The following is a 16737-nucleotide window of genomic DNA, read 5'->3' as shown; positions in this document are numbered from 1 at the left end:
TTTTGACATGTATCTGGAAGTGGGTTACGATGCAAAGGAATAATGGATATTCAGTTCACTTAGGGGATGTTGGAAAGAGGAATAACATGCGGTGGCATGGGATTATGCAATGTACGATCATACTTTTTTATAAAACGTACCTATTTTTTATAAAACGTAACAATTATTGTTGGAATGATTTTTTTTAAATATTCACAGTAGTTTAACAACGTATCTAGCTTAAAGACGCCATTGAATTAAGTTATTCTCCACACTAATTATTCCTTCATCAGACGTATTAAGGTAGATAACTATTCTCATAAATCTTTTAGTAGGCGTGACGGTCTAGCAAGTTGAGTTCTGGACTCTGTTCCGAGAGATCTCGCGTTCAATCCTGAGTGGGAGTGGGGATTTCTTCTCGTTCCAGTCCGTCCAGGATGACCCCCTGTCCACTCGCCCTGCTATCAGTTTGAGTAAGGGAGATATTTCCAGCGGATGAAGGGCCATTATACAATCAAGTTTGTTGGACAAAGAAATCCGATCAAATAGTGGACACAGATCTTTCACGCGGAGCAATAGGGTGTATTACACTCTCATCCAATATTTCGTCAGCGTTTCAGAATGATGGACAATGACTTATTACTGTGACCTGGAACTGTGTATTACGATTGGATTATGTTTGCATTTGGAAGAGGAACAGAGTCGTTTCACGGGGAGATAATAAAAGCCTACACAAAATTTGTTAACGGAAGCTGCAAGTCGAGAACGTAAAGTCGTATGAAAATTACTTGCGAATAAACGAGAGTACATTTCAATTCGTGCTCAGGAAAAGTGGCTTAGCTACATCAGGAAAGGACAGGCTCACCGTTACATTGCTATTTCTTGCAGGGGGAGAGAGGTACTCTACAATACAGCGCTCGAATACCGCAGTGCACATTGACAAAAAGGAATACCAGAAATGTTTGAAACTGAAGGCAAATAACTATTTAGTACTTACCACGGCCATAAAAAATATTTTTATTTTTACAAAAGTTGTAGATTATCTGTTTTATATCCTGGGGATACATCCTGAACATACTTTACGCTTAATGGCCATAACAATTTTCTTACAGCTCTCGTTGCTTCATATTCTGCTTTTGTATTCGGGATACAGTGCTTCATCTGCGCCGTACACTGCTATCAATTTCGTCGTAGATGCGACACACCATGTTAATTTCGAAGACATGTTAATAAACATTGGATGTCAGACAGATACAGCGATGCAAGCGCTCCTAGTGTTTATATTTCTCATTGGAGGAAACAGAAGAGGAACAATTTCTTTGACCAGATCTAAGGCGAAGCGCTGGAGTTGATCAAATAAACTGGAAGTAAGGCAACATTTGACGAAAGTTCCTTGTTACACTGAGTCCCATATACTGGACGAAACAATATCGTCCAGTACATTTAATAGTGTAACATCGCCCTAAAAGGCTACCTTCAGTCAGGCCAGAACCCAGTTTACGGATTGAGCGCCACGGACTTTACCTTTATCGCAAATGTTTTACCAAGGTACCTCAGCAGTGCCAATTTTTGAAACTTTGCGACGAAACGCAAAGGAAAAAATACATAATCAGTGTACGAACAGACCAGAGCATACGAATTCCATTTTCCCAAAACAAAGTAACGCATTGGACACTACACTACGCTGTAGCCTCAAGCCGCGCGAGATTAGCCGAGCGGTCCAGGGCGCTGCAGTCATGGACTGTGCCACCGGTCCCGGCGGAGGTTCGAGTCCTCCCTCGGGCATGGGTGTGTATGTTCGTCCTTAGGATAATTTAGGTTAAGTAGTGTGTAAGCTTAGGGACTGATGACATAAGTAGTTAAGTCCCATAAGATTTCACACACATTTGAAAATTTTTTTGTTGCCTCGAACACTGACGGCAGGAATGTGGAAGGAAAAAAAAAATATAAGACACTATCGAAACCATTTTACCTTCAAAGAAGATGAAGTTTACGAATTACGCAAAAGATCTACTTAAAACACTCCCAGGTTCACGGCTGTGTAGGGAGAATTAGAGAAGGGAAATACTTCGGGAATTTTCTTCTTTCACCCTAAAACGTTAAGCATGAAATCGCATTTGATTCGATCGTTCGGAGTTTTCCAGTATGACATAACGAAACAGCCTTTTTTTGCAGTATATACTTTAACGAGACAGTTTGAGTCTCAGCTATATACGTACAAGCTGCACATACCCATACATACATACACGAACAGTTATTCATCATAATTTATGCTTTTCTAGATTTTAGGACTTTTCGAAAGATTCCTGTACGTATGTTGGTCTTCGACAAGTTAATTTTCACAGTTTCTTTCCATAGAGTAAACGTCTCGCAATATTAAATTTGAAACTTTTAGTGCACAGGAGTATAATTCTAATTGATACGCAAAATAAGCTGCCCTTGATAATGCCCTCTAATATAAAAAAGCATGTAAACACCTCGTAGCAGTTTCAATGCGGGATCTGAAAAATGGTTCAAATGGCTCTGAGCACTATGGGACTTAACATCTATGGGCATCAGTCCCCTAGAACTTAGAACTACTTAAACCTAACTAACCTAAGGACATCACACAACACCCAGTCATCACGAGACAGAGAAAATCCCTGACCCCGCCGGGAATCGAACCCGGGAGCGGGATCTGATTCGAAATCCATCTACACTTAGTCTACATGTGACTATCAACGAAAGTCAACTATAAGCACCATTATCGGTTGTTGAGATGACAGGAAACTGCATTACGGTTAAGAATCATAGCTCCATTATAAGGTCCCCATGTGATAATACCCAGCTTGCTGGTAAAAAGTCTTTTCGTTGACGATGAGTTAACTGATTCACCTCAACGTAAACATGATTCGTGCTGTCAACGACATCTTCATTTTTTAAAAAAAATATTATTTAATAACCTGATCCATCATACAGTAACATCAACATTTTCTAGTGAGCCCCGATAAAGAACTTATTTTTGTTGAAAACTGCTATACTCTGTCGTAACTATCACGTATTTAAAAACGATGAAATATCCCAGAAATTGACGTGCGTTTAAACCTGTTACTTGTTTTAATCATTTGTACTTTTAGTGGAGCTCTTTCCAGAAAAATACTAATAGGGGTACAATATACATTCCCGAAGGGAGAATCGTAAATAAACATTGCACTGGTTTTGACCGTTGGATATCCACTAGTGTGCATTCGGTGTGTCCTGGGCAACACAGTACGATATTTAACAGATTTACTGGATAACTGTTGTATAACATTTCTGCTGACGGTCAAAATGATGCTTCTTTTGTTAATTGGATTCCGAAATTTATTTGTGTCTATGTATCTGATGTCTACATCTACATTACATCTACGTGATTACTCTTCAATTCACAACAAAATTCCTGGCAGAGGGTTCATAGAACCACCTTCAAACAATTTCTCTACCTCTCCACTCTCCAACGGCGCAAGCGAAAAACGAGAACTTAAACCTCTCTGTGCGAGCTCTGATTTCTCTTATTCTATCGTGACGATCATGTCTCCCTTTGTAGGTAGGCACCAACAGAATATTTTCGCAATCAAAGGATAAAGTCTGTGATTGAAATTTCCCAAGAAGATCCAGCCGCAACGAACAAGTCTTTTCTTTTAAGAATTGTCATCTCAATTCACGTATCATGTCCGTGGTACTCCCTCCCCTATTTTATGATAGTATAAAATGAGATTCCCTTCTTTGAACTTTTTCATTGTCCTTCGTCAGTCCAATCTTAGCTGGATTCCACACCGCACAGCAACATTCCAGAAGAGGGCGGACAGACGTGGTGCAAGCAGTCCCTTTAGTAAAAAAAATGGCTCTGAGCACTATGGGACTTAACTTCTGAGGTCATCAGTCCCCTAGAACTTAGAACTACTTAAACCTAACTAACCTAAGGACATCACACACATCCATGCCCCAGGCAGGATTCGAACCTGCGACCGCAGTGGTCGAGCGGTTCTAGACTGACACGCCTAGAACCGCTCGGCCACCCCGGCCGGCAGTCCCTTTAGTAGCCTCGTTGCACTCTCTAATGTTTTGGCACTAAATCACAGTCTTTGACCTGCATTATCCACAACATCAGCTACGTGATCATTCCAATATAAGTTATTCGTAACTGTATTTCCTAAATGTTTAGTTGAATTTACAGATTTACAGTCTTTAGATTTGTGTCATGCCTCGTGTAACCGAAATTTAGAGGATTCCTTGTAGTACTCATGTGGATGATATCATACTTTTCATTATTTAGAGTTAACTGACACTTTCCGCACCATACAAACATCTTGTCTAAATCATTTTGTAATTGGTCTTGATCATCTGATGACTTTAAAGACAATAAATGACTGCTTCATCTGCAAACAATCTAAGAGGGTTGCACAGATTGTCTCCTATATCGTTTATGTATATCAGAAACAGTAGCGGCGCCTGCAACACTTTCTTGGTGAATGCCAGATATTACTTCTGTTTTATTCGATGCCTTTCCGTCAGTTACTTCGAACTGTGACCATTCTGACAGGATATTACGATTCCAATCGCACAGCTAAAACGACACTCCATAGGCACGCAATTTGATTAGAAGAGGCTCGTGAGGCTCGATGTCGAATGTCTTCCAGAAGTCTAAAAATATCGTATCAATCCGATATCTGCTGTCGATATCACTCATTATTTCGCGAGAATAATAAGCTAGTTTTGTTTAACAAGAACGATATTTTCTGAATCTGTGCTGACTGTTTCTCAATAAATCGTCTTCTTTGAGATAATTGATAACGTTCGAACACAGTATATGTTCCATTAATCCTACTGCAAATCCACGTTAGTAATGTGGGTCTGTAGTTCAATGGATAACATCTACTGCCTTTTTTGAGTATTGGTGTGACTTGTGTATCTTTAGGTACGGATATTTTAACGAGCGAGCGGTTGTACATAATTGGTACGCCTGCAGCTATTGAATCAGCATATTCTGAAATGAACTTGATTGACGTACAATCTAAACCGAAGGTCTTGCCTTTATCAAATGATCCAAGCTGCTTCGTCTCACAGAGGATATCTAGTAAGTGACTCATATTGGCAGTTGTTCTCGATTTGAATTCTGGAATATTTACTTCGTCTTCTTTCGTAGAGAAGTTCCGGAAAACCATATTTAGTAACTTTTCTTCAGTGTCACTGTTATCAGTGAGGTAACCAGTGTTATCGTGCAGTATAGGTGTTGATTCCGTCTTGGTTCTGGTGTACTTTATATGTGACCAGAACCTATTTGCGTTTTCTGCCAGATATCGTTGCAGAAACTGTCCGAAGCATCTCGCACTGAAATTGACTATAAATTTCGAGCTTCTATAAACTTGATCAATTTTGAGAATTTCGTGTTCTTTTAAATGTCGCATGGTTTTTTCGTTGCTTCTGCAACAGTGTTCTGCCCTGTTTCGCATACTATGGGGGATAAGTACCATGTCTTATTAATTTAAGTGGTATGTATCTGTCGACTGACATCGATAATATTTTTTCGCATGCAAACCACAGCTGGTCTGTGCTTACATAGGCAGATCGGAAAGCATGCAAATGGTCAGTTAGAAAGGCGTCCAAGCAGCTTTAAACACGTATTTTTGCCATGTGGTTTAAATATTTAAAAAATAGCATGTTTTAAGGACAGTGCCACATATTTCTTACAGTTGCAATACACTACAAATATCGGTTACAATTAATTCATCAGACGGCCTTTAGAAACTTCTTCTGAATCGACTGGAGAGAATGGTAAAACGTTGTGAAGTAGTGCACCATTTGAGACATCATGTTTTTCTCGGTGACAAACTTCTTTTGTTTATTCATATCACCCATACTGGGAAGCAGTAGCAAACACATCATCTTAGAGGAAGCACTGTATCTGTAGAACAAGACGGGAACGCAGTGGCGTTCTTCCGCTTTTCTTTCAGTCAAGTGACAATTGCTGTGTGGAGCTAGACGCAAGGGACATTCCCATTTCAGAAAACATTAGGGAATTCAGTATTCCGAGATCCATAGTGTCAAAAGTGTGCCACGAATATCAAATTTTAGTCAGTACCTCTCACTACGGCCAACGCGGTGACCGACGGCCTTCGCTTAATGAACGTGAGCAGCGGGCTTAGGGTCAGTGTTGACAGACAAGCAGTACTCGGTGAAATAATCGCAGAATCCAATATGGGACGTACCACGAACGTATCCTTTAGGACTATGCGGCAACATCTGGAGTTAATGCCCTACGCCAGCACATGACTGACGTGAGAGGTTTTGCTAACAGCACGACATCGCGTTCAGCTTCACTCCAGGACTCGTGACCATATCGATTGGCCCCTACACGACTCGAAAATTGTGGCCTGGTCAGATAAGTCCCGATTTAAGTTGGTAAGAACCTGTAATTAAAAAAAAAGTCATGATGATCGATCCATCGACATCTACACCCAACGATGTGTGGCGGAGGGCACTTTACGTGCCACTGTCATTACCTCCATTTCCTGTTCCAGTCGGGTATGGTTCGCGGGAAGAACGACTGCTGGAAAGCCTCCGTGCGCGCTCGAATCTCTCTAATTTTACATTCGTGATTTCCTCGGGAGGTGTAAGTACGGGGATACCACATCGAGAAACGCACCAAGCCGAAACCTGGACAGCAAGCTACACCGCGATGCAGAGCGCCTCTCTTGCAGAGTCTGCCACTTGAGTTTCCTTAACGTCTCCGTAACGCTATCACGCTTACCAAATAACCCTGTGAAGAAACGCGCCGCTCTTCTTTGGATCTTCTCTATCTCCTCTGTGAACCCGACCTGGTACGGATCCCACACCGATGAGCAATACTCAAGTATGGGTCGAACGAGTGTTTTGTAAGCCACCTCCTTTGTTGGTGGACTACATTTTCTAAGGACTCTCCCAATGAATCTCAACCTGGTACCCGCCTTACCAACAATTAATTTTATATGATCATTCCACTTCCAATCGTTTCGTACGCATACGCCCAGATATTTTACACAAGTAACTGCTACCAGTGTTTGTTCAACTACTATATAATCATACAATAAATGATCCTTCTTTCTATGTATTCGCAATACATTACATTGTCTATGTTAAGGGTCAGTTGCCACTCCCTGCACCAAGTGCCTATCCGCTGCTGATCTTCCCGCATTTCGCTGCAATTTTCTAATGCTGCTACTTCTCTATACTACAGCATCATCCACGAAAAGCTGCATGGAACTTCCGACACTATCTACTAGGTCATTTATATATATTGTGAAAAGCAATGGTCCCATGACACTCCCCTGTGGCACTGCAGAGGTTACTTCATCGTCTGGAGACGTCTCTCCATTGAGAACAACATGCTGTGTTCTGTTTGCTAAAAACTCTTCAATCCAGCTGGTCCGATATTTTGATAATTCGTACGCTCTTACTTTGTTTATCAGGCGACAGTGCGGAACAGTATCGAACGCCTTCCGGAAGTCAAGGAAAATGGAATCTATCTGGGAGCCTGTATCTAATATTTTCTGGATCTCATGAACAAATAAAGTGAGTTGGGTCTAACACGATCGCTGTTTCCGGAATCCATGTTGATTCCTACAGAGTAGACTCTGGGTTTCCTGAAATGACATGATACACGAGCAAAAAACATGTTCTAAAATTCTACAACAGATCGATGTCAGAGATATTAGTCTATAGTTTTGCGCATCTGCTCGTCGACCCTTCTAGAAAACTGGAACTACCTGTGCTCTTTTCCAATCATTTGGAACCTTCCGTTCCTCTAGAGACTTGCGGTACACGGCTGTTAGAAGGGGGGGAGGGGGGGGGCAAGTTCTTTCGTGTACTCTGTGTAGAATCGAATTGGTATCCCATCAGGTCCAGTGGACTTTCCTCTGTTGAGTGATTTCAGTTGCTTTTCTATTACTTGGAAACTTATTTCGATGTCAGCCATTTTTTCGTTCGTGAGAGGATTTAGAGAAGGAACTGCAGTGCGGTCATCGTCTGTGAAACAGCTTTGGAAAAAGGTGTTTAGTATTTCAGCTTTACGCGTGTCATCCTCTTTTTCAATGCCATTATCATCCCAGAGTGTCTGGGTATGCTGTTTCGAACCGCTTACTGGTTTAACGTAAGACCAGAGCTTCCTAGGATTTTCTGTCCATTGGGAAAATATTCCCGAATAATCACCCATTCGGATCTCCAGGAGGCTACTACCTACGGAGAAGTGACCATGAAAAAAAGACTGAATAACCAACAACAGGATAACGTTCTGCGGGTCGGGCCGCGGAATGTCAGAAGCTTGAACGTGGTATGGAAGCTAGAAAATCTGAAAAGGGGAATCCAAACGCTCGATCCGAGTTTTTGAGAAGAAGACAATGATTTATGGTCAGCTGAGTATAGCGTAATATCAACAGCTGCAGAAAATTGTATAATGGGAGTAGGATTTGTTATGAACAGGAAGGAAGAGGAGACTGTGTGTTACTGTGAACAGTTCAGTGAGCCGGCAGGGGTGGCCGAGCGTTTCTAGGCGCTACAGTCGGGATCCGCGCAGGTTCGAATCCTGCCTCGGGCATGGGTGTGTCTGATGTTCTTAGGTTAGTTAGGTTTAAGTAGTTCTAAGTTCTAGCTGATGAGCTTAGAAGTTAATTCCCATAGTGCTCAGAGCCATTTGAACCATTTTGAGTTCAATGATAGGATTGTTCTCGCCAGAATCGTCAGCAAATCAACATCGATAATGATAGTTCAGGTATACGTCCCGACATGGCAAGTTGTATATGAAGAGATATAGAAAGGATATAAGGATATTGAAAGGGTAACAAAGTACGTAAAGGGGTAAGAAAACATAATAGTCATGGGGGATTGGAATGCATTTGTAGGGGAAGGAGTAGAAGAAACGGTTACAGGAGAATATGGACTTGGGACAAGGAATGGAAGAGAGGAGAAAGACTAATTCAGTTCTAGACTCAGATCACAATGAAGTAGTGATGAAGATTGGGCTGAAGTTAAAGAGATTAGTCAGGGAAGAAAGGCGAAAGTAATGAGAAGTAGCAGAAATGAGGTTCAAGTACACGTCCCGACATGGCAAGCTGTACATGAAGAGATATAGAAAGGATATGAGGATATTGAAAGGGTAACAAAGTACGTAAAGGGGTACTAAAACATAATAGTCGTGGTGGATTGGAATGCATTTGTAGAGGAAGGAGTAGAAGAAACGGTTACATGAGAATATGGGCTTGGGACAAGGAGTAAAAGAGAGTAGAAAGACTAATTCAGTTCTAGACTCAGATCACAATGTAGTAGTGATGCAGATTGGGCTGAAGTTAAAGAGATTAATCAGGGAAGAAAGGCGAAAGTAATGAGAAGTAGCAGAAATGAGAACAGCGAGAAACTTAACATCAGAATTGATGGTCACGAAGTAGATGACGTTAAGGAATTCTACTACCGAGGCAGCAAAATAATCAATGGCGTACGGAGCAAGGACATCAACAGTAGACTAGGATTGGCTAAAAGGGCATTCCTGGTCCAGAGAAATCTGCTAGTATTAAACATAGGCCTTAATTTGAGGAAGAAATTTCTGAGAACGTACGTTTGGAGCACATGATTGTATGGTAGTGAAATATGGACTGTGGGAATACCGGAACTGAAGAGAATCGAAGGATTTGAGTGTGGTTCTACAGACGAATATTGAAAATTAGGTGGACAGATAAGATAAGGAATGAGGAGGCTCTTTGCGTAATCGGTGAGGAAAGGACTGTGTGGAAAACACTGACAAGGGGAACGGACAGGATGATAGGACATATTTTAAGACATCAGGGATGACTTCCATGGTAATGGAGCTGTAGAGGCAAAAAATGTAGAGGAAGACAGAGATAGGAATTTATCTAGCCAATAATTGAGGACGTTGGTTGCAAGTGCTACTCCGAGATGAAGAGGTTGGCACAGAAGCCGAATTGGTGTTGGGCCACATCAAACCAGGCAGAAGACTGATGACTCAAAAAGAAAAAGAGCTGACGTTACGGTTCGAGTGTGGTGCAGACTCCACGAAGCCATGGACCCAAGTCGTGAAAAAGCCACTGTGCGAATGGTGGTACTTCCGTAATTGAGTGGATTGTGTTTACATGGAGTGGACTCGGTCCTATGGTCCAAGTGATCCGACCATTGACTGGAAATGGTTACGTTCGGCTACTTGACGGCCGTTTGCAGCAACTCATGGACTTCAAGTTCACAAACGAGGATGGAACATTTATGGATGATAATGCGCCATGTCACGAGCCAAAACTGTTGGCTATTGGTTTGAAGAACATTCTGGACAATTCGATCGAATGGGCCAACCAGATAGCCCCACACGAATCCCATCGAACATTTGTGATACATAATCGAGAGATCAGTTCTTCCGCAAAACCTGCATCGGTGATAGTTTCGCAGTTATTGACGGCTGTAGAGGCAGCATGGATCAAAATTTCTGCAGATGTCTTCCAGTGGCCTGTTGAGTCCATGCCACGTCGAACTGCTGCACTTCGCCGGACAAAATTAGGTATCAGGAGGTGTCCCATGCCTTTTTGTCGTCTCATTGCGTATGTAAACTACATATATTGCATTGGCACGGAAAGTATAACAGTGGTAGTGCTAGCAAACAGAAAGAGAATATTCAGCTTTTCTTTATGCGGGGCCAATGTTTAGTGGCGGTAAAATTCCATTCACATAGTCCGTGAATGAGATCTAGGTTGACCACCAAATTACTGAAATAATTATCTTTTAATTCCACACTTTCTAATTCGAACTCCTCTGTGACGACTATATAGCTCACAGATCTTTGGATATTTAATGCCACAATCTTGATAATGTTCCTAGTCCATTAAAATACCCACAGTTCACAAAGATTTGTACGACTCACTGCCGCTGGGACATAACACAGACTGCTGTCATGTGGTAACAGCTAATAACAAAAGACTCTCATGTTCAAACACGTTTCTTCAAAGAAATTGTATTGATTCATTCTGTGACATTAATATTGTAAATCTGAAAAATAGTAATTCATGTATTACTGCAGTATGTAACTTGTAATGCCATTAATAATTATTTTCATCAGTTTTCGTTTTAAACTGAAATTCAAAGTGATGGATGACTAATTTTTGAGAAAGTACATACCTTCGAGTAAAATGCATGTAGAACACTCTCGTAATCATCCAGTGGAGTAAAAGAAGGGAGCAAATGAATAAATACAACAAAAAGCACACCCCGAGGAAAAGCTGAGAATTATGTGAATATCGACAAAAAGTGGTTAGAGTGCTTCATTAACAATGAGACCGGCTTCGATAGAGTCAATTTGGATGAGAGAAAAAAACTCTGGGGCTGTTACAGTAGGCAACCGCAACATTTCCGATGAGGTACTGACCTTCTGGTCTTTCACAGGGAGAATTTTGTTGACAGTTATGGCGATTACTTTTGAGATAATAAACAGTTTACTTACTTTTTACCGCCTGTCTCATTTTCATTTGACTCCTCTTGGAAGATTAATTGTTCTCGTTTGTATTTGTATTCTTATAAATGTTTCCTGATAATCGCTAGCAGCTGCGAGGCTCTTTCAGTTCTTGTATGGTCTACAACTTACACGGTTGAAAGATTAACAAAGTGTAGCTAATCTTGTACGACAGGATTGCTACTGTTTCTCACGACTAGTGTGCCATGGCCTCTGAAACATGACGATATCCATATACAAGATATTCTACGAGATACACTTACTTTCTAACTCTTACCCAGAGTTTTCTAAATTAGTACTCCACCCGTTAGTTCGAGTACACCGAACTGGTGTGACATAACAGAGGGTAACCTCCAAACTGCTATTGCCTTTGTAAAATATTGGGACTAGGAAGTACTGTTATTGTCAGTTCAGCTACTCCATGTCAATAGCTGGTAAATTTACATATAGCTGATGTTCCGCAAAGGTGCGAACTGCTCAAGGCTGCCACGACGCTTTAAAGAAGATACCTGTCTTTCATGTATTCTTCTATGCTGCAATAAGAACGCCGCTTACTATTACAAAAATGCAGTTGTACGTAATCTTCCTTTTCGTTTGGTATGACTATGGGAAGGTTTCTTATCCCCTAGGCACCACAAAGGAAAAGGATCCGTACGGGACAGGAGAAAGTCCTGGCAGTGAAATGTCGCAATGGGGCTTGTAGTTGTGCATCGTGATAATCAACGCCATTGTTCCACAGAGTGGCTGATAGCAGTACACGAGAAAAAAGATTTCCGATTTCGTTGTGGTGAGCAATAAAAGATCTTTAAACTGTAAAAAAAGAAATGCATCTAAATGAAGGAAAGCTATATCAACTCCTGGAGTTAGTTTTTCGGTAAAGGTTTTTCTTTTCCTTTAACATATTAAAAACGACTTGTTTGGAATTTACGCGTTTTCTTCACTACTGTAAATAATACCTCCCATTTGATACTAAAGACCTTAGATGGTGCACAAAGCTCATTTCTTTCTTTCTTATAGTTCCACATCACAACTCGATAATGAAGTGTTTGTTTCTTTCGATATTCGTCGTAGTTACTGTGATATTTAATTTAATAGACCCTGCAGCATTAAATTTGAATGGTTTTCAATGAAAAATGTGCTCGCTGGCTGTTGTGTTCATTTTAGGTGATACGATGCTGTGCACAAAATGTAGCTAACATATCGCAATTGTTTTTTAGTGGGAAGAAAATCCACATCTCACCACTATATGGAGGAAACAGATATTAAAGTATTTTATTTGAGCTTGCTGCCTCATGGCACCACTTACGTGAACTCAGCAGTTCAGGCGTGAACAGTTCGTACTTGTAGACGCACGTTTCTAAAATTAGTGACCGCGATATATTTTAGTACTTACAGATGGACCAAAATAATGATGAAGGAGAAGAAATTCCACACCAACAGTTACATAATGAAACACGTCTCATGTTTTGAACAAAGCAGCCAAATGTTTTTTGCGATACTTATGAACTGTCATCTACACACACCTAAAAAAAGTTTTGCATCACCCCAGATCCCAGAACTCCTCAAGATAGACGTTGACTATGGATACTGTATCACAGACACAGTCCCTTTGACTGTTCACAGATGTCACTAAACCAGCCCAAAGACTTAAACAACCAAGCATGAACAGCGCCTTTTCTCCTGAAGGGGTCCCACAGCCGACTAGTTCCAGTCATTCCACTAAGAATGAGGTACACGGTTCGTGTTCTCTGTAATTCAACCATACCTTGACGGTTAATGTCGCGGTTCGATCGCCCCCGCGTAGTTGCTTTGTGCCAGGTGGGCTCTCATCAAGGGAAGCGTCCAGGCGTCTCGGAGTCAATGAAAGCGATGTTGTTCGGACATGGATGACACACAGAGAGACAGGAACTGTCGATGACATGCCTCGTTCAGGCCGCCCAACGTCTACTACTGCAGCGGATGACAGCTACCTATGAATTATGGATCGGAGGAACCCTGACAGCAACGCCACCATGTTGAATAATACTTTTCGTGCAACCAAAGGACATCGTGTTACGACTCAGACTGTGCACAATTGGCTGCATGATGCCAACTTCACTGCCGACCTCCATGGCGAGGTTCATCTTTGCAACCATGACACCATGCAGCGCTGTACATTTGGGCCCTGCAACATGCCGAATGGACCGCTCAGGCTTGGCATCTCGTTCTCTTCACCGATGAGTGTCGTATATGCCTTCAAGAAGGCAATAGTCGGAGACGTGTGTGGATGCAACCTGGTCAGGCTGAACGCCTTAGACACACTGTCCAGCGAGTGCAGCAAGGTGGAGGTTCCTTGATGTTCAGGGGTGACATTGTGTGGGGCCGACGTACGCAGCTGGTGATCATGGAAGGCGCCCTAACGGCTGTACGATACGGGAATACCATCCACCAACCGATAGTGCAACCACATTGGCAGCATACTAGCGAGGCATTCGTCTTCATGGACAACAATTCGCGCTTCCATCGTGCACATCTTGTGAATAACTTCCTTCAGGATAACGCCATCGCTCTACTTGAGTGGCCAACATGTTATCCAGACATCAACCCTGTCCAAGATCCACTATGAGGGATCTACTCCGAATCGCCGTTGAGGAGTGGAACAATCTGGACCTTTGTAGTGGTTAATAAAACAAGAAAAATAAGAGAATAAAAGAAACGGAAAAAGGTTGAAAATGTGGGAAGAAATCGTAAGTGAAAATGGGTTTTTTAAAATCGTTAATGACCGTGAAAAAGGGGAAAAATGAAAAGCAAATCGGACTTTGTATTACAGAAAAGCTATCGGACTTCGTTATTCGGAAAAGCTATTGTTGGGGTGGTCCTTGTGGCGTTTTTGAGCAAAAGTTAAACCAATTTCGACTACAAAAATTTTTGAAAAAAAAAAAAGAACAGAGAATAACAAAATGTAACTGACAGGGGGAAATGGCGTAGCTTTGAGTTCATTCTTTACCAGGTTAACATGTCTTCTTTCGGGCGGCGTCCAGGTCTTCAAATATCTCCTTCATTTCTGCGTGAAAAAACTGCTCCGAAATCTTGCAATAGTCCAGCAATCACTAATTTATACTAATTAAAATCATCTTGATACTGTATGCAATTTAATTTACTTCGCTACTTCCATCCTCCGAATTTCTTAACAACTTCCACAATATGTCTACACATTAAAATCAGATCAAGACTAGCTAATAAGTTTTTTAACGTCTTCATCAGGTCACGTCTGCCTTCAGCTTCGGCTATCAAGAGACAATTGAAAACGGATAGAAAACAAAAAAAAAGTTACGATTTTAGTAGTTTCTCTGCCGTCGAGCGCTCATACCGCTGCGACGAGATATTTTTTATCTGAGGGAACGAGTGTAGCGCGGCGAAATTCAAAGTCCCGCTACATCGCCCCCTCGACTGTCACGCTAAAACACTTAGCGTGGCAGGCTAGCAAACCTAGAAGTCAATACATGTATATTTTCATTGGAAAGGGCACGTGCATTGCCGGCCGAAGTGGCCGCGCGGTTCTGGCGCTGCAGTCTGGAACCGCGAGACCGCTACGGTCGCAGGTTCGAATCCTGCCTCGGGCATGGATGTGTGTGATGTCCTTAGGTTAGTTAGGTTTAACTAGTTCTAAGTTCTAGGGGACTAATGACCTCAGCAGTTGAGTCCCATAGTGCTCAGAGCCATTTGAACCATTTGAGCCACGTGCATCCATAGGGGATAATCTTAACCAACACTTAATTTCTAAACCTATATACTAAATACAATTATTACAGTTTGGATCCTTTTTACACAATTAATATATTTATATACATACAGTTTGTTTGAACAAGCTGCTCGCCAGCTCAGTTAATGTTGTGTGCTCCCAGCGTTGGTTTCCCAATGCATCTCTGGCAGCATGTAGTCTTTGCGCATGCGCAATAGCATCACTGAATTTCGCGTGCGGCAGTTTCAAAATCGCTGTATTATGACAGTGTTGAACAGTATTCACTCTCACATAGTGTTCATTACAAGTTGTTATTCCAGCATAAATGGCGTGTTAAGTCCGGTGACACCATAAGATTGAGCGAGTGCGTGATCTGAAGCAACGTCCATGTCTTCTGTTACGACACAACACTCCAGGTCCTTGTACGTTTTCATGACTATTGTTCCCGGGGCATATATGGTCGATGTAGTTTTTAGCCTCCACATCGCCTACGACAGGTGCTGAGTTTATTGTCTCCAAAGCATCTGAAGGCCGGCCAGGAACAACGGCGTCGATGTTCGCAAAGGTAGGTGTTTCACCACGTTGTTTACACTTGCCAACAAACGTTCATTTGCAGTGTGAAAATCCTCATTATCGTCGAAGTAAATTGCAGTTTATATCGATTTACAAACAGTTATTTGGTTTATGTACCATAAGTTTCACAAACAACAGAAAATTCGTCGTTTATAACGTTCACAGTTTAACACAGTTTGCAACACTTTTTGCCATATTTACATTTTAACAGTTCACTTTGTCCAAGCATGTTTACATCGTTAATTCTGAAAGCTTACATTTCTTGGTCACATTTCAAAATATGTTGACAATATGCAAAGTTTTTATACATATACAAATACATATAAATTTACAAGAATATGCATGTGAAATATCTATACTAAAAAAATTATACTAAGTCCCATTCGCTTTCTTTTATTGGGGTATTAATTTTTTATTCAGGTTTGGGCGTGCCAAGGGATATAAGACTTAATGTTTAAAAGCACGGGCTTTCCTTCATTTATTATTTATCTCTTTCTTTTGATTCCATTTCTTGGCTAGTGGTTGACCAGGCTTGTAATGCCATACTCAGTTTTCTTCATGTCTTTTTATTCATCCCTGAAAGTTTACTGTCACACAATATATTCTTACATTCGATAAACAAACAATACCCAGCTGCAGGAGGTGGTGGGATAATGGAGAAAGAAAGAAAGAGTGGAAGAAAACTATTCACTACCTATAAACTGCCAAATCCTACAGCTAATACATAAAAAAAGAACATAATACATTACAACGTTTGCATCACCTTCCAGGGGTGTGTGAAAGGAGGTGCTTACAATTTACCAAATCGTGGGTAAATGTAAGTGTCCTTACGTCAAGTCTGTGTAGTGTAACGTCATGACAGATTGTCTGTTTGTGTTCTGACTGTTCATATGACTAAGTGTATTATACATTAACAGATCCTTGCATGAGTAAATCGCGTATCTGCTCAGTACTTCCTCAATATCTC

This window comes from Schistocerca nitens, chromosome 4, assembly GCF_023898315.1.
Source record: "Schistocerca nitens isolate TAMUIC-IGC-003100 chromosome 4, iqSchNite1.1, whole genome shotgun sequence".
NCBI lineage: Eukaryota > Metazoa > Arthropoda > Insecta > Orthoptera > Acrididae > Schistocerca > Schistocerca nitens.
The sequence above is the reverse complement of the archived record's forward strand: the minus strand, read 5'-3'. Positions refer to the sequence as shown.